We start from the raw sequence: 19626 nt of genomic DNA, 5'->3' as shown, positions 1-19626 counted from the left end.
TGATAAGAAGCAAAAGTGTGATAGTGATTTGATAAACATGTCTGCTGTCCAATTTGTTGATAAAATATCTTTTAAAAAAACAGGCACTGTATATTACCATTCAGAAGGTCATCTAATACCATATCAATCAGGTTTCTACTTTTCACCCAGTATACTTCTGGCTCTCACATCATTCATCGAAAAGAAGAAGCATTTTATTTTATTTATTTGTTGTATTTGTATCCCACATTTTCCCACCTCTTTGCAGGCTCAATGTGGCTTACATAGTACCGTAATCGGCGTTAGCCGATTCCGGTGTGAACAAATACAAGGTGTGAGTAATATCAAGGTGATATTATGGTAGAAAGAGATACATGTATGGTAAAGACAATTGGGGAGAACTTAGTGAGGGAAAGGAAGAGTTAGGATTTGTCCGTTACGATCTTTGGTTACGTTGTGTTGCAAATGTCCAGGTTTTTTATGTTGGGTGGGTGGGGTATGCCCTTCTGAACAGTTCTGTTTTTAGTGCTTTCCGGAAATTCAAGTGGTCGAGTGTGGTTTTTTTTACTGCTTTTGGTAGTGTGTTCCACAGTTGTGCGCTCAGGTAGGAAAAGCTGGATGCATAAGTGGATTTGTATTTGAGTCCTTTGCTGCTTGGGTAGTGGAGGTTTAGGTATTATCGTGCTGATTTTATGGTGCTTCTGAGTGGTAGGTCGATGAGGTCTGTCATGTATCCCGGTGCCTCGCCATAGATGATTTTGTGAATCAGGGCCGTGTCAACCCGGTAAGTGGGGTAAGCATGGCAGGGGGCGCCTGCCTTCATGGGCTCCACACCGGCCACGTCGCTGCCGTCCAATTGTATTTAAAAATAATAATTAAAAAAAAACCTTACCACGTCGGCGCCTATGCGCATGCACTGCTGCCTCACCCGCGGATGCAGAGCACATTGTGAGTCGCCTCCTCTCCCTCTGCACAACTCCTCTGTCTCCTCCCTCTCAGTGAGACATCCCGCCTTGCTGGAAACAGGAAGCCGCGTGAGCGTCAGAGATGAGCGGGCCCAAGGAGGAGGTTAGATCAGATTGAGACCAGGTGGTAAAAGACTATAACATAAGTGCCAAGGGGGAGGAGGCTGTGAAAACAGGGGGTTATTTAAAAAAAAGAGAACAAGGAATTTGGCTACTTGTAAGCAAAAGTGCTGCAGGGCACACGCTACCCAAGAGCATACCACGCTTCCAATAGTCTGTTTTGTTTGTGAAGTCCTGTAGTTGTGCTCATCAGCTTTTGTGTCTTGCGATTAAAAGGATGAACGGCTGTACAGTGCAAATGGAGAACTGTGATGGTGGTGCAGTGGAGGTGGTGCACGGTGGCTGCCCCAGCTCCGGCTTGCTGAACCTTGGGCAGTGCATGATGCCACGTGCTGGAGGAGGAGAAGGACAAGGATGCCCGCTGCCCACAAGCTCAGGACTGAAAAGCAAAGGTCCAAAGCGGCGTTGCACCTCCCCGGTGCTTCTGCACTGTAAATGGCGGCTGGCTTTCCAGGGACTGGATGCTCTGAATGCTCTGTCCTTCTCAGACTGCGTGTGCACCACTGGGGGAACTGAAGCAGAGGGATGTAGAATAAGATGACTGAATGGGCTGTTGGTGGCATGGAGGAAGGAAGAGCATATGAGGGGGGAGGGGTGTGGTAGAATAGGTAGAAAGTCAGTGAAGGGGAGAGTGAATGGAAAGGGGTATAGTGTGTGTGAGGGGGTTGGGGGGGTCTGTGCTTCAAGAGGTGCAACGGGTAGAGTTAAGGAGAGGGGGGGTGGGTTTACCTTCTCTTTTCTGATTTCGTGTCCAATCTAGAGCCCCCTCCTCTCCAGTCCTCACCCATCAATTCCCTGCAATCCCTAATCCATTCCTTATCTCTCTGTTTCTGCTACTTGAGACACCTTCCTTATTTCTTCTTCAAAGCCCCTGCCCCCCTCCTCCGCTACCATCCTTGCTGTCCCCTCCAAAAAAAAGTTCACCCCTCCTTAAGTTAGCTCACGAAAAGTATATTTTTGCCATTGGGGTTCAACATTCAAATAAGTTAGACAACCCTGATCCAGCAGTCTTGCTTTTCTGCTACCTGGATTTGGGGGGGGGGGGGGGAGCTAATGGGTGAAATTCTACACCTTAAACCCAATTCTATGCTAGGATAGGAGCAGAGAGGAAGGAAGAAGGGGAGAGGCTATGGATTGTCATGATTTTAATAGGAAAGTGTCTACTGAAGGGAGGAGTTAGAAGGGAAGGGTGCCTTCTGTAAAAGACTACAACATAAGTGCCAAAGGGGGCAGGGTGGGAGAAGAGGGAGAAGAGGGAGAAGAGAGAAAGCAGATGCCACATGGGGGGCGCCAACTGATAGTCTGCAGGGGGGTGCCAGAGACCCTAGGCATGGCCCTGTTGTGAACTGTCACGGTCACGGTCTTACTGTGATTCTGCCGCTTCAACAACCCCCCCCCCCCCCCATTCCACTCTGACATGCTGCAGGATGACACCTCGCCTTCCCCATCTGTTGAGTGCCGCCCTCCTAGGGTGTGTGTGCTAGCCACAGCCCTTACTTTATCTGGCCTGTGGCGGGAACATCCTGGGGATGCATCTGGATGATGTCAAGAGTCTGAGAATATTTATGGAGGCCCAGATCCTCTTCCAGTGGCTTTGCAACTCACTTACTCCTAAGGTCCTGCCTCGTTCTTAGTTCCTGCCAAGCCTGCCTTGTTCCTGGTTCCTGCAAACTAGCCTTTTTCCTGGTTCCTGTCAAGCCTGCTTTGTTCCTGGTTGCCACCAAACCTTCCTCATTCCTGGTTCCTGCCAAGCCTGCCATGTTCCTATTCCTGGGTTCCAATTTCGCCTGATCCTGAGGTCCAGCCTTGCTCCCTGTATTGGTTCCTGAGTTTCAACCTTGCCGATCTTGACTTTGCCCTTTGCTTTGAACTTAGCAGTGACCTGTTTGCTTCAGCCAGGGCCACGATTGTGGTCCAAGGACCCACTACTCCGAACATAACACATTTATTTTTTTTCTAATTTTTGCAACAATTACATAGGATACAATATTTTCTTTCTTAGTATTTCTATTTTTAGCATTTGCTTTTTTGATACTTTGCTTAAATTCTGAATCCACAATTTTTACTGGACAGATTTTATAAGCTTGGAGGCTAGAATGGAACGTTTGTAAAATAGCTCATCACTAGAAGCACTTTTTCAGGACAAATTACCTGCTAATATGTACTGTGGAGTTGTGACAGATGTTTCAGAGAGCTTGCAGGCAATTTCATTACATTAACTACTATACAGTAACTGCTTATAAGCAGTTTGCTGCTCAAAGGTTTGGAAGGCAAATCACCTAATTATTTGTTAGCTAATTAAAATGATCTTTATAAGATAATCCCAGCCTTGGGGATCTTCGCCTACCAAAAGTTATATTTATATTACCTCTCTGCTGTATTATTTAGCACCTATTACGGTACCTCATTAGTTACTTATTTCAGCTCCCAAAAGGCCATATGACATTATTTGCTGGATACCATTGATAATAACCTGAAAGATAGGTGACATCATGACTACTTATGAAACTTTAAACATCTGTATCTCACAAACAAGAAATAATGGTGTATACATTTTTGAGAGAGGATAATTTGGATTATATAGTAAATAGGGAAAGATGTCTGACAATCAATTGACAAACCTTTGAAAAATCACAGGCTTGTGGATTTGGGTTTGATAGACCTCTCTCAGCAGATCTGTATTTGTGGCACCATCCAGAGCAGATGTCCAGAAAATGCCATTTCAATCTGAGGAAACCCACTTCCCCAGATGCACAGAGAGATTATTCAGCAGCATTTCACAGTGGCCCTTGGAGAAAGTTAGCATTTTACAGTGAACAAGAAGAAAGCTGAAATCCACAGGGGTTCATACAACATCAAATAGCTTAGAGCCTCCCTACAGTAACTGGAAAATACTTTTATACCATTTGGCAGGGCTTAAGAGGATTTAGAGAGCATTTCCATAAATCCATTATGTTTGAATTTTAATTCAGTTTGACTCTAGTTTAAGAACACATTTATAATTACTTAGCACAAATAAAAAAAAAATCTCAGTTCATAATGAAATATTCCTGCTTGCAAGTAGGATCATATCTTGTCCACAAAACCATGCCAATTGTGGTAATCTGGTGGTAGTTCTGGATTACTGCCACTTCGTAAAAGACCCTCTTAGAATCTTCAGACACTGACGCTGCGACAGCTTCAACTTTACTTGCTGCTTTTGTTCTTGCACCAGGTAAATATTGGTTGATGAAAATGTCCTTTAAAAATAAAGATAGGCCTTTTTTGGACTTCAGACTTTGGAGTGGAGGAGTAGCCTAATGGTCAATGCAGCAGGCCTTGATCCTAGCAATGTGGGTTCAATTCCCACTGCAGCTCCTTGCAAGCTTGGGCAAATCACTTAACCCTCCATTGCTCCAGGTACAAAAACGTACATTGTGAGCCCTCTAGTGGACTGAAAACATACCTGCATATAATGTGTACAGCACTGCATACATTTAGAAGCACTATAGAAATGATTATTATTAGTAGTAGTAAAATTCAGATTGTTCCAGATGTATCAAGAGATACTCAGAAGTGATGTCACCAGTTTCTATTGCTGAAACCAGGTATACTTCAGATTGGCGTCACATTTTATTTGCGCTATAGCTGTAGTTATAAATGTGTAGTTAGGTACCAGTTTGTAAATTATATATTTTTTGAATCTTCTTACCTCATTGTTTTTCTCGAGGGTCTAATTTTATCCTTGTGATTTTGTTCTGTTTTGAATATTGGAATTCGGTAGCATGTCAGGTGTAATTTTTCCATTATATGTAAAATGATTCGCTTTATGTAGTCTTGGATCTGGCAATGTGGAATTGAGTGTAACTTCCTTAATTATTTACCTAAAACATTTCTATTTCTTTTTTTAAAATTATATTATTTGGATACTTAAAATTTAAAATGTTGATAAATAAAAAGTTTGAAAAAAAAATGATAGGCAAACACTGACAGATGAATGTTCAGGAAACGGAAGTAGGCCTAGTGGAGAAATTCCTTCTGTTTATGCTACATTTTTCCCATTGTAGACAACACAAATATGCCCCCAGATAACACACCAGATTTCCAATTAGCATCTTCTGACAGTTTCACAGCCGCACATAAAAATATACCACCCACTTTTTGTTTCCTTGACAGAATGTTTTTAAAACTCTATCTCAAATGAGGAAGAGATAGGCAAGTTAAGCACAATAGTCAGAAATTCCATGCTATCATAGAAAATAACCATCAAATAATAAGCCATAATATTAGAAAGTTATTATATAGAGTTTAATGAATTAATGTAAATAAATTTCCCAGTCTAAGACACATAAAGATAAAATATTAAGCATGATATAAAGGAAAAGAAATTTGTCAAAGTGAATTTAAATTATTCCAGTGCCAATGTGATACTTCTAGACTGCAGTTTTCCCAATACTGGGGTTCAATGCAGTATACATTAATAAAGAATAAGATGACATATAATCAAAACAATCTAATGAGACATAGAGGGGCATAATCGAACGGAAACGCCTATCTCCATGGGCGTTTATCTCCGAGAACGGGTCTGTGAAGGGGCAGGCCGAACCGTATTTTCGAAAAAATGGACGTTTTTGAGCTGGGTGGTTTTTTTTTTTTTAGCGATAATGGAAAGTAAAAATGCCCAGCTCAAAAACGTCCTAATCTGAGCCATTTGGTCATGGGAGGGGCCACGATTCGTAGTACACTCGCCCCCATGACATGCCAGGACACCAACTGGGCACCCTAGAGGTCAGTGCGGTGGACTTCAGACAACGCTCCCACATGCATAGCTCCCTTACCACGGGTGCTGAGCTCCCAACCCCCCTCCCCCAAAACCCACTACCCACAAATGTACAACACTACCATAGCTCTTAGGGGTGAAGGGGGCACCTACATGTGGGTACAGTGGGTTTTGCAGGCCTCCCATTTACCAGCACAAGTGTTACAGGTGGGGGGGGGGGGGGGATGGGCCTGGGTCCACCTGGCTGAAGTGCACTGCGGTACCCACTAAAAGTGCTCCAGGGACCTGCATACACACAGGCCTCTAGGACTTGTTGCTGCTGTATAACGTTGGCAAACCAGTTGACACCTGAAGACTAATCTCTCCGAAAACATCCTTTATTGGAATAACCGCCTTCACTCACAGTTAACTGCAGATCAGAGGTTGTGCCCCACTGGCAACGAGTCTCCCTGGTACTGAGATGAGCAGTATGTCAGAGCTGGCAGAATGCTGTACAATGCCCTTTTTCAGCCACATTCAAGGTAAGAACTAAGTTGTCTAACGTGGCTAACACAGGAAAGGGAAGTAAAACTGGCTTACAAAAATGGCCACTACTGCATGGACTACAACAGGAAACACAACAGGGCACACTCTGACCCAGTAGGCAGGGGGAAAAGCACCATGGGAGAAGAGCCTACCAACTACCAACATCGTGAGACTGTAACACAAGCTAATGAAATCACGGAGCCCAATACCCTACACCCACCACAATGCAATGCTGATGTGACCCTGTACTGCACCCGAGAGCCACATCTGACCCAGGGAAAGGCTGTGACAGGATCGAACACATTCTGCTGTCATGGAGGTGGGTACGGCATTTGAGGCTGGCATAGAGGCTGGAAAAAAAGTTTTTAAAGTGGGTTTTTTTTGGTGGGAGGGAGTTAGTGACCACTGGGGAGTCTGGGGAGGTCATCCCCGATTCCCTCCAGTGGTCATCTGGTCAGTTGGGGCACTTTTTTGGGACCTGTTTGTGAAAAAAAGGGTCCAAAAAAAGTGACCCAAAATCATGGTAAAAACGTCTTATTTTTTTGTCGATTATCAGCTAAAGACGCCCATCTCTCCTCGGCCGATAACCACGCCCCAGTTCCGCCTTCACCACGCCTCCGACACGCCCCCAGCAACTTTACCCGTTTCTGTGACGGATTGCAGTTGGAAACGCCCAAAATCGGCTTTCAATTATACCGATTTGGGCGCCCACGGGAGAAGGACGCCCATCTCCCGATTTGGGTCGCAATATAGGCGTTTTTCTCTTTCGAAAATAAGCTGGATAGCAATCCACAGTGTCAATAAAAGAAATTAAGCCAAAACACATAAGAACATTTTCATCATCTGACAAAACTTAAAATAATTCTGTTCAACTCTAATCATTAATTGGAGACAATTCCTTTCAGGAAATTTCTGTTAACTGTAGAACTCCAGTTTGCTGAAGAATATCATATTGTAAATCCTGTTTCTCTCACTAACATTTCCTTATTTCTTCTAGGTTTTTCTTCCACACTCATACATCAAGTCAATGTGGTGTGACGTGCTCTATTAAAGTGGAACCAAAGGTCAAGGATTTCAATCTCAGTGTACCCAGAGGGACATGTTTTTGTGCAACACCTGACTGATTTGAAAATGAAATTCTAGTTACCAAATCTATAGAGGCCTGAAATAGTCTAATGTATCTATAACAAGAAAGAAATGAATACAGTGGGAGTATAATATCTACACAGTTTCCTTCATCTCGTTAACACCCCTTTCCTTCTAAAATATTTTAATGACAAATTCATTTATAACATGCTTAAAGATGAATATCTATTTAGGTAAAAGCTATCCTGTGATATTTTTACACTTCATTAAAATACATGCTCTGATTTCTTTCACAAATAATAGCGTAATATGAGTTAGTGACAGAACTGCTGTTACTGCTCTTTCGTTTTATGTTTACATTATTATTAGGTGGTATACTGGTGATTCATAATAATACCAGATATATGCAACGCTGTACAGAGACACATGGGGGTCATTTTATGAGGCATTTTCTACATGCTAAATACGTTTTACAAGCTGAAAATGTCATAAAATTATGTGGAAGTAAAAAGTAGATGCACTATAACGTAGAGCCTACCTTTTTGTGGTCTGCACCTAGGTCTTCCCAGCGGCATAGGGGCCCTTTTACTAAGCTGATATAAAAGGGGCCATGCACTAGCAGCGGCGGTCATTTTTGCTGCGTGCCAGGGACCCTTTTACCACAGAGGTAAAAAATGGCCTTAGAGCATGGAAAAGACCCGCATAAGGGTGCGCTAAGGCCACTTGGTAAAAGCTTGGTAAAAGGACCCCAGAGTTTTGCTTGAAAAGCTTGTAGTTATAGGGGGAAGTTATCAATGTGGCTACCACTGAGATGGGTTAGTTTACTGTTTAACCCCAGTTATTAATAACTAGGTCTCATTGCATAAAATGGGAGCTGTGCTAAAAGAGCTTGGGTTAGTGGTAAAATAACACATTTTAATGGTAGCCCACATTGATAACCTTCCCACCTTTGTGTGAAGAGTTTCCGTCTCTAGTAACCAGAGCTGATATTGTGATGTCATAATGCCTCATTCCACCAATAAGAGCCAACCTCGTGATGTCACAATGGCTTGATCGTCCTATACTTGGGTCACTTTTACTACATATAGAAGTGATTTTGATTTCTAGAGACATTTCTTTTTTCATTAATCAAGGGAGAGGTTATCAACATGGACTACCATTAAGATGTGTTATTTTACTGTTAATCCTAGTTATTAATACATAGGTATCACTGCATCAAATGGGACCTGTGCTAAAATAGCCTGAGTTAGGGTATAATAGCATGTCTTAACAGTAGCACACATTGATAACGTCCCCCTTAGTGTGAAGAGTTTCAATCTCTGGTAACCAGAGCTGGTATTGTGATGTCATAATGCCTCATTCCACCAATGTCTAAGAACCAACCTCATCAGTGATGTCACAATGGCTCAACTTTCCTATACTTGGCTCACTTTTGCTACATACAGTAGTGATTTTGATTTCTAGAGACATTTATTTTTTCTTTAATTAAGGGAGGAAGCTATTAACATGGGCTACTATTAAGAAGTGTTGTTTTTCTGTTAACCCCAGTTATTAGTAAGTTGGTCTCATTGTATAAAATAACATGCTTTAATGGTAGCCCATGATGTTAATTATGCCCCTATGTTTCCTTCTCTGTAGTATCTATGCTCCTAGGAACACATCCCTCCTTCAGCTTGGCCAAAAATATGTGTAATATTGAACCATTGGTAGTAATCAATTTTCAAATAGTTGAGGGATGGGGTAAAACAGTTTGGAAGTTGTGCTCTGTATGGATTTCATATTGCTGGGTGTTTGAATTTCAAATTCTGGGGCCTTTTTACTAAGACTCGGAGCCGCCTACGTGCATCCAACATACATCAATTTGGAACTACCACCCAGCTACCGCGTGCCCTGAGCGGAAATTCCATTTTTGACACGTGTCCAAAACACACGGTAGAAAATATTTTCTATTTTCTACCTCATGGCACTTACCTGGCGATAATCAGCAGTTTATGCACGCTGCTGCTTACTGCTCGGTTAACGCATGAGACCTTACCGCCAAGTCAATGGGTGGCAGTAAGGTCTCAGGCCAAAAATGGAGGTTATAATTTTATCACACGTCCATTTTCGGTCACAAGATGTGCTGAAAAATGGACCTACGCACGTCCAAAACACGTGCCTACACCAGCATAGGCCATTTTTCGGCATGCCTTGTAAGCAGTCTTTATTGCATCTGGTACAGTGTGTTTCCAGATTGTTTTGGGCAACATACAGAAATTTTAACTGCAATCATTATATCTGATCTGTTGCCTACAAGGCTTAAAGACATTCAACATTAGACACAGCTTAAAATATTTACTGGGTTATCAATATTTTTGCCCAATTTCAAACAGAGTAGTTTAGGATGAGAAGAGTATCTTATTACAGTGAAATCCCTGCAGACAGTGTTTTGCTTTCTACAGCTCATAAAACCGTGGTTTTCTTTCTGATGGGTTTTAAATTATAGCACATTTTAGAATTATAAGGTCATCTTTAAAAGAAGACAGTGGAAAGAAATGTATTGTGTTGACCCATGAAAAAGAAATGCAAAGAATTGCATCAAAGTGGTGGGGTTAGGTGATATTTCTAAGACTAATGAATGTTTAAAGATGCAGGCGCAGGCATTCATTTTAGATTTGCTGACTAGGATAGACAGATTAAGACAAAAGCTTTGATTTCATTTGGATCCCTGGGGAAAGTGGAGGAGTATAAAAAGAACTTGGAATACATTAAGAGGGAAGAGATTTTTAGATTTAGCTCACACTTTTTCAGTAGTAGCTCAAGGTAAGTTACACCCAGGCATAGGAGTCAACTTTTCAAAATGATTGGGGGTGCTAAACCAAATGGAAATGTCCTCTCCTTGGACACATTCAAGGAGTTTGTCCAATATTGGCAGTGTTCAAGCACCCACAGAGCTGGCTCCTATGCACTCAGGTACAGTGGGTATTTCTCTGTCCCCAGAGAGCATTCAAAGAGGCCCCCTGATATTTAAACTCCATGGTTGGCATTGCCACTTTTCTAATTTAAGGCCTTTGTATGTGTTTCCCATTAAAAGGCTTGGTGCACATTCACCTGTGTGCCAGATAGCACCATTGGAGAGGGTCTACAGTGCAACTGGTTTCAGCATGATAATTCACCTGCCTAGGGGGGGGGGGGGGCCCTTTTACTAAGCTTTGTATGCGCCTACATGCGCCCAATGTGAACCAGTTCTGAATTACCACCCGGCTACTGCGTGGCCCAGGTGATAATTTCATTTTTGACATGCTTTCGATATTTTTATTTTCTGGTGTGCATGCGGTAATCTGCATTTGGATGCATGTTGACCATTACCACCTGGTTAACGTGTGAGACTGTACCGCTAAATCAATGGAAAGTGGTAAGCATTCAGACTCAAAATGGACACATGCCAACTTTCATTTTGCTGCATGTTCATTTTCAGCCCTCCCCCCAGTGGCGTTCCGTGGTTGCCTGACACCCAGGGCGGATTGCCACTGCTCACCCCCTCCCCCACAGTCCCCACTTGCCTTCCAAGTTCCAGCTCTGTCCACCCCAGCGTGGCGTCTCGCATCTGCAGCACTGCTGTAAAAAGAAGAAAATCGCCTCGTCGTCGGCCCTTCCCTCACTGTATCCCGCCCTCGAGGAAATAGGAAGTTATGTCAGAGGGCGGGACATAGTGAGGGAAGGGCCAACAACGAGGCGATTTTCTTCTTTTTACAGCAGCGCTGCAGATGCGAGGCGCCACGCTGGGGTGGATGGAGCTGGAACCTGGTTGGCAGGTGGGGACTGTGTGGGGGGGGAGGCGGCACCACGCTGGGGGTGGACGGAGCTGGAACCTGGTTGGCAGGTGGGGACTGCGTCGGGGGGGAGGCGGTTCCATGCCAGGGAGGGTGTGGATGGACGGAGCAGAGCACCCCCCCACCTGTTGACACCCGGGGCGGACCGCCCCCACCGCCCTTGCTATGCCACTGCCCCCTCAAAGGCATTTTTTACAGGTGCGGTGAAAAATGATTCTGCGCACTTCCAAAACTCGTGCCTACACTAGCACAGGCCATTTCTCAGCACACCTTAGTAAAATGACCCCTAGATTTGGAGATTAAGCGGGATATAAATATTTTTAAATGAATGAATCAAGAAATAACTAAGTTAGGTTAGGTCACCTGTTTATATGTAAAAAAAAAGCTTTTGATAAAGTAGTGTGGTTGCTGTGATAGTCCATTTAAACGATTAATAAATAAAAATAAGTTTAAAAAAGAATATAAAATGATGGGCTCCATCTTAACCAGAGTGGGACCAGGCTGCTGGCATCGGCGTTTAAGAAGGAGATAGAGCAGCTTTTAAACTAGAAATGGGGGGAAGGCCGACAGTCGCTCAAAAGAGCATGGTTCGGGATAAGGTATCTTTCAAAGATATCACCATAACAGGGAAGATAGAGTATCCTGATAGTGAGGTTGCAAAAGAGATTGTAGTAGATCGGGTATCCTTAAATAACAATAAAAATCAGACAAAAGATTGCCAATTAATACTGTCAAGTACTAAGCATGATGTACTTAGGAACAACAAACATAGTTTGAAATGTCTATATGCGAATGCCAGGAGCCTAAGAAATAAGATGGGGGAGTTGGAATATATTGCACTAAATGAAAAATTAGATATAATAGGCATCTCTGAGACCTGGTGGAAGGAGGATAACCAGTGGGACACTGTCATACCGGGGTACAAATTATATCGTAGTGATAGGGTGAATCGGATTGGTGGAGGGGTAGCATTGTATATTAACGAGAGCCTTGAATCAAATAGATTGAAAATTCTGCAGGAAACAAAACACTCCTTGGAATCACTGTGGATTGAAATTCCATGTGCAAAGGGGAAAAGGATAGTGATAGGAGTGTACTACCGTCCGCCTGGCCAGGACGAACAGACGGATGCGGAAATGTTAAAGGAAATCAGGGACGCAAACAAACTGGGCAACACAATAATAATGGGGGATTTCAATTACCCGCATATAGACTGGGTTAATGTAACATCTGTACACGCAAGGGACATAAGATTTCTTGATGAAATCAAGGACAGCTTCATGGAACAGCTAGTTCAGGAGCCGACAAGAGAAGGAAAAATACTAGACTTAGTCCTTAGTGGTGCTCATGATCTAGTGCAGGGGGTAACGATACGAGGGCCGCTTGATAACAGTGATCATAATATGATCGGTTTTGATATTGGCATTGAAGGAAGTGAAACTAGGAAATCAAGTACGCTAGCGTTTAACTATAGAAAAGGTGATTACGACAAAATGAGAAAAATGGTAAAAAAAAGACTGAAAGGAGCAGCTCGCAGAGTAAAAAACTTGCATCAGGCGTGGATGCTGTTTAAAAACACCATCCTGGAGGTTCAGGACAAATATATTCCACGTATTAGAAAAAAGGGAAAAAAGACTAAACGTCAGCCGGCGTGGCTAAACAGTAAGATAAAGGAAATCATTAGAGCCAAAAAACAATCCTTCAGAAAGTGGAGAAGAGAACCAACTGAAAGTAACAGGATAGATCATAAGGAATGCCAAGCCAAATGCAAAGCGGAGATAAGGAGGGCAAAAAAGGACTTTGAGAAGAAATTAGCGTTGGAAGCAAAAATACATAGTAAAAATTTTTTTAGATACATTAAAAGCAGGAAACCGGCCAAAGAGTCGGTTGGGCCGCTGGACGAAAATGGTGTTAAAGGGGCGATCAAGGAGGACAAAGCCGTAGCGGAGAAATTAAATGAATTCTTTGCTTCGGTCTTCACCGAGGAGGATTTGGGGGGGACACCGGTGCCGGAAAGAATATTTGAAGCGGGGGAGTCGGAGAAACTAAACAAATTCTCTGTAACCTTGGAGGATGTAATGGGTCAGTTCAGCAAGCTGAAGAGTAGTAAATCACCGGGACCTGATGGTATTCATCCCAGAGTATTAATAGAACTAAAAAATGAACTTGCGGAGCTACTGTTAGAAATATGCAATCTGTCCCTAAAATCGAGTGTAGTACCGGAAGACTGGAGGGTAGCCAATGTTACTCCGATTTTTAAGAAGGGTTCCAGAGGAGATCCGGGAAATTATAGACCGGTGAGTCTGACGTCGGTGCCGGGCAAGATGGTGGAGGCTATTATTAAGAATAAAATTGCAGAGCATATACAAAAACATGGACTGATGAGACAAAGTCAGCACGGATTTAGTGAAGGGAAGTCTTGCCTCACCAATCTAATGCATTTTTTTGAGGGGGTAAGCAAACATGTGGACAATGGGGAGCCGGTTGATATTGTATATCTGGATTTTCAGAAGGCGTTTGACAAAGTGCCGCACGAAAGACTCCTGAAGAAATTGCAGAGTCATGGAATCGGAGGTAGGGTATTATTATGGATTAAGAACTGGTTGAAAGATAGGAAGCAGAGAGTAGGATTGCGTGGCCAGTATTCTCAGTGGAGGAGGGTAGTTAGTGGGGTCCCGCAGGGGTCTGTGCTGGGTCCGTTGCTTTTTAATGTATTTATAAATGACCTAGAGATGGGAATAACTAGTGAGGTAATTAAATTCGCCGATGACACAAAATTATTCAGGGTCGTCAAGTCGCAGGAGGAATGTGAACGATTACAGGAGGACCTTGCGAGACTGGGAGAATGGGCGTGCAAGTGGCAGATGAAGTTCAATGTTGACAAGTGCAAAGTGATGCATGTGGGTAAGAGGAACCCGAATTATAGCTACGTCTTGCAAGGTTCCGCGTTAGGAGTTACGGATCAAGAAAGGGATCTGGGTGTCGTCGTCGATGATACGCTGAAACCTTCTGCTCAGTGTGCTGCTGCGGCTAGGAAAGCGAATAGAATGTTGGGTGTTATTAGGAAGGGTATGGAGTCCAGGTGTGCGGATGTTATAATGCCGTTGTATCGCTCCATGGTGCGACCGCACCTGGAGTATTGTGTTCAGTACTGGTCTCCGTATCTCAAAAAAGATATAGTAGAATTGGAAAAGGTACAGCGAAGGGCGACGAAAATGATAGTGGGGATGGGACGACTTTCCTATGAAGAGAGGCTGAGAAGGCTAGGGCTTTTCAGCTTGGAGAAGAGACGGCTGAGGGGAGATATGATAGAAGTGTATAAAATAATGAGTGGAATGGATCGGGTGGATGTGAAGCGACTGTTCACGCTATCCAAAAATACTAGGACTAGAGGGCATGAGTTGAAGCTACAGTGTGGTAAATTTAAAACGAATCGGAGAAAAGTTTTCTTCACCCAACGTGTAATTAGACTCTGGAATTCGTTGCCGGAGAACGTGGTACGGGCAGTTAGCTTGACGGAGTTTAAAAAGGGGTTAGATAGATTCCTAAAGGACAAGTCCATAGACCGCTATTAAATGGACTTGGAAAAATTCCGCATTTTTAGGTATAACTTGTCTGGAATGTTTTTACGTTTGGGGAGCGTGCCAGGTGCCCTTGACCTGGATTGGCCACTGTCGGTGACAGGATGCTGGGCTAGATGGACCTTTGGTCTTTCCCAGTATGGCACTACTTATGTACTTATGTACTAGTAAAACAGGCCCATTTCTGAGACAAATGAAACAGGTGCTAGCAAGGTTTTTCTCGGAGTGTGTATGTTTGAGAGAGTGTGTGTGAGAGTGAGTGTGTGTGAGAGAGAGAGATAGAGAGAGTGAATGTGCGAGTGTGTGTGTGTGATAGAGAGTGAGACTGCTGGATGCGAGTGTGTCTCCTCTGTCCCCTGCCCCCCCTCCAGCCACCCAGCAATTGTCCTCTGTCCCCTGCCCCCCCTCTAGCCACCCTGCGATTCTCCTGCCCCCCCTCCAGCCACCCATCGATTGTCCTCTCTCCCCTGCACCCAGACAATTCTCCTCGCTCCTCCAGCCACCCATCGATTCTCCTTGTTCCCCTGTTTACCTCTGTCGAAGCGGCCGTGTCTTTGAAAGCCCTGCCCGTCTGTAGCCTTCCCTTCGACTTTGTTCCCTCTGAGTCCCGCCTGCTGACGTCATTTCCTCTTTCTGCAAGGGAAGGACTCTGAGGGAACGAACTCGAAGGGAAGGCTATAGACGTTGAGGTTGTGCCTCGTGCTGCTATCTTGTGGTTGGTCAGTGCTGTTTGTGACGAACCCGGAAGTACGTGACGTCAATTCAGGAGATGGATACAGCGTTAGAGGCAGCACAAACCCTTCAAACTTTCACTGCCATGGAGTCAGCTTCAGAACGTTGGAGGTGCTTTTTATTATATAGGATACCTTTTCATTGGACTAACAATACATTTTTTGACTTCTTCACCCCCAGAACTTTAAAACTTTCTACCATTCTTCAAAAAATAGTAGAGAATTATGCCATCACAAAATTCTTTTGATAAAAAAGGAATATTCAGTGCCAGGTTTGCATATTTAAATGAGTTAATTTAGGACAGCTTTTGATCTATCCTAAATTAACCCACTTATTTATGCAGGTGCTGGCACTGAACATTGCTGGCACCCGCATAACCCTGGGGTCCTCCCTAATGCCGCCCCCTTTACCACCCCTGACCTGCCCATTTTTTTTATAGTGGGTAGAGGTGATATTGAATGACACTGCCTGGTTTAGTATGGTTGAATATTGGGGGTCAGGTGGTCCTAGGGGATTTAAGGCAACAGGAGCCTCTCCTGCCTGCTGAAGGGCCCCTTTTACTAATCTGCGACAAAAGCGGGTCGGTGCTGGAATCGGCGAGTGTTTTACATGTGTGCCAAGGCCCCCTTTTACTGCAGCTGTTAAAAGGGAAGGTCTCACTTTTCTGCAGGAAATGGCCGGGCAGCAAGTAAAGTACTTGCTGCACGGCCATTTTGGGGGGATCCCTCACTGCCACCCTTCGAGGAGGTGGTAAGGGCGCCTGTTCTAACCCAGCGGTATAAAGATAAATACATTTTTGTAGTGCCAGAAATGACAGTGCTGTAGGGGTGGGAAGTACCGCCGGGCTGCTACAAGAGCCTGGCGGTACTTACGATATAACAAACGGTAAGCCCCCATTGGGCTTACTGCTGCTTAGTAAAAGGAGCCCTAAATCTCTTTGAATATTGGGGGGGGGGGGGCTTTTATGTTTACCTATTATGCTGTATGGTTGTAGCATAGGGAAATAAACTGCTGAAAGCTGTCACTTCATGCAGGTAAAAAATAATCATTAACACTGAATGGAAGGAACTACACCACTTTGCTGTTTTCTATCAGTAATCCTTTTCGACAGTAAGTGCTCATGTCCTTTTTGTTTCGGTAAAAAAGCAGCAAAATTGTTTCTGTTCCTTTTGAGTTGTAAATTTGCTGCTCTTTAATAGATGTGTTTTAGCTGCCAATTGTTTAACCCCTCGGAAAGGCTGCCAGAGATTGTTTTAAAAGTGTTATATGATTTTTGATATATTTTTTACATTTTAAGAAAAAGTCATACTAACTGCCAACTGTGGTTTTAGAATTTAATTATGAGATCAGGGGAATTTTTATTTATATGCTTTTTAAATATCCATAGAAACAGAATATGTGGTTTAGACCTTTACACGTAATGGTAATTATCTTTTAAGCTGAATGAAGTGACAGCTTCCAATGACTTATTTCTCTATGCTACACCTATATGGGACTAAATTCAGTGAATGGTGCCCAAATGTGGGCACCGGAAAAAGTCAGAGCACCCTATATAGAACAATGCTGCACACGGAGTCGTGTGCCGTTTATGGAATAACAGGTAACGCCGGGATCCACACCAACTGAAACCAGGTGTAACTCCTGGCGCATAAAGTTAGGCGCAGATCCCCCGAATTCTATAATACTGCGTGCATCTTTAATGAATGCCCCTGACTTGCCCATGCCCCTCCTGTGGCCACACCCCCTTTTGAGTTGCACATTAAAATATTTGCATGCAGATCTTTATAGAACAGCGCATAGCAAGATGCATATGTAAATCCAAACTGTTGCCAATTAGCACCAATAACTAATAAGAGGAGGAGGCATAGCACTAATCCATAGATCCCACTTCACCGTAACAACAACAGCCAAGTCCATAAGACCCCAACTTGAAATCGCCTCAGTTAGAATCCACCATACAACCTTGCTTGACCACCTAAACGTTGTCTTGTTTTATAGACCACCAGACAACTGGCATGAATGCCAACCACTCTTCATGGATTTCATATCGAATACTTGTGTATTTAACTCCAATCTACTTATAATAGGGGACATAAACCTACACCTAGAAGACCCTAACTCAACCAATGCAAGTGAAGGATTTCCTCCAATTATGGGACCTCAACTGGCTAAATATGCAAGCAACCCATGTCAAAGGACACACATTCGACCTCATCACACACAAACTATCCTCAGACTTAAACCTAAAACTAACAGATACAAAATGGACAGACATACCATGGTCAGACTACCACAAATTAAACCTAGCTCTACAATGGTGAAAAAAAGGCTCATACCACAATCAAGAACGCACAACCTACACCACGAGAGGCCAAATTGACCCTGTAACATTCTGGCAACAGATCTACAAGAACGAATGGATAGCACAAATGGACTCGAAACACTATCTCCTAGATTGGGACAACACATGCAGAAGCATATTGGACAAAATAGCACCACTACAAATAAGAACCTCACGAAGACACAACTCGACACCATGGTTTAACGAAGAACTGAAAAAATTAAAACCACAAGTTAGGAGACTTGAATGAGCATGGAATAAAATAAAAGATGAATACACACTTAACGCATGGAAACAAATGCAAAGAAAATAGAAATATGCAATAAGACAAACCAAAATGTCATTCTACAAAACCAAAATAGGGCCAGACTACAAAGACATGCATAAACTTTTCCAACTCGTGAACAAACTACTAGATACCACACCGGTTACCACAACCAACACAGACACCCCATCAGCAGACAACCTTGCTAAATACTTCAACGAGAAAATTATAAAGCTACGAATCACGCTACCACTTAATACCACCGACCACGAAAAATTCATTGACTGTCTGGACCCAATCCCCAATGAATATCCAGCAGACCGTATCTGGACAAACTTCGCTCTACTTACCGATGAAACCGTCACCCAAGCGATCAACAGATTCGCCAAATCCCACTTCAAACTGGACATATGTTCCAACAACCTAATAAAATCCGTCCCTCAACATTTCATAGCAGACCTCACATCACACCTAAACTACATATTACAACATGGACTTTTCCCTAAGGATAAAGGAAACATACTACTCACCCCAATACCTAAAGATTCAAAGAAAAAAGCAAATGACATAACCAACAACCGCCCGTAGCATCCATCCCCCTGGCAGTCAAACTAATGGAAAGTATGGTAACCAAGCAGCTTACCGACTATTTAAACAAATTCTCAATACTACATGAATCACAATCAGGATTTCAATCCAACCTCAGCACCGAAACAGTGCTAATCACTGTCCTAACCAAATTCAAACAAGCAATTGCAACCGGCAATAGTGTACTTCTCCTACAATTTGACATGTCCAGCGCGTTCGACATGGTAAACCATAAAATACTATTAAACATCCTAGAATACTTTGGGATTGGAGGAAGCGTACTTAATTGGATCAAAGGCTTCCTAACTGCAAGAACATACTAAGTGATATCAAATTTGAATACATCATCACCATGGAAACCAGAATGTGGAGTACCCCAAGGATCACCACTTTCACCAACCCTTTTCAACCTAATAATGACACCTCTAGCCAAATTGCTATCCAACCAAGGCCTTAATCCTTACATCTATGCAGACGATGTCACGATCTACATCCCGTTCAAACATGATCTAACAGAAATCACAAATGAAATCAAACACAGCCTCCAAATAATGAATTCATGGGCGGATGCATGTCAACTAAAACTCAACGTAGAAAAAACACAATGTCTCATCCTTTCATCACAATATAACATGAACAAACCCACCACTATAAACACCCCAGACTACACCCTTCCTGTTTCAGATAGCCTGAAAATTCTCAGAGTTAAAATTGACCGAAATCTCACACTAGAAAGCCATGCGAAAAATACAACAAAGAAAATGTTCCATTTAATGTGGAAACTCAAAAGAGTAAAACCTTTCTTCCCAAGGGAAATATTCCACAGCCTGGTACAATCAATGGTGCTAAGCCACCCAGATTACTGTAATGCCA

The sequence above is a fragment of the Microcaecilia unicolor genome, chromosome 8, assembly GCF_901765095.1.
Source record: "Microcaecilia unicolor chromosome 8, aMicUni1.1, whole genome shotgun sequence".
Taxonomy (NCBI): Eukaryota; Metazoa; Chordata; class Amphibia; order Gymnophiona; family Siphonopidae; genus Microcaecilia; species Microcaecilia unicolor.
This window is presented reverse-complemented; position numbering follows the sequence as displayed.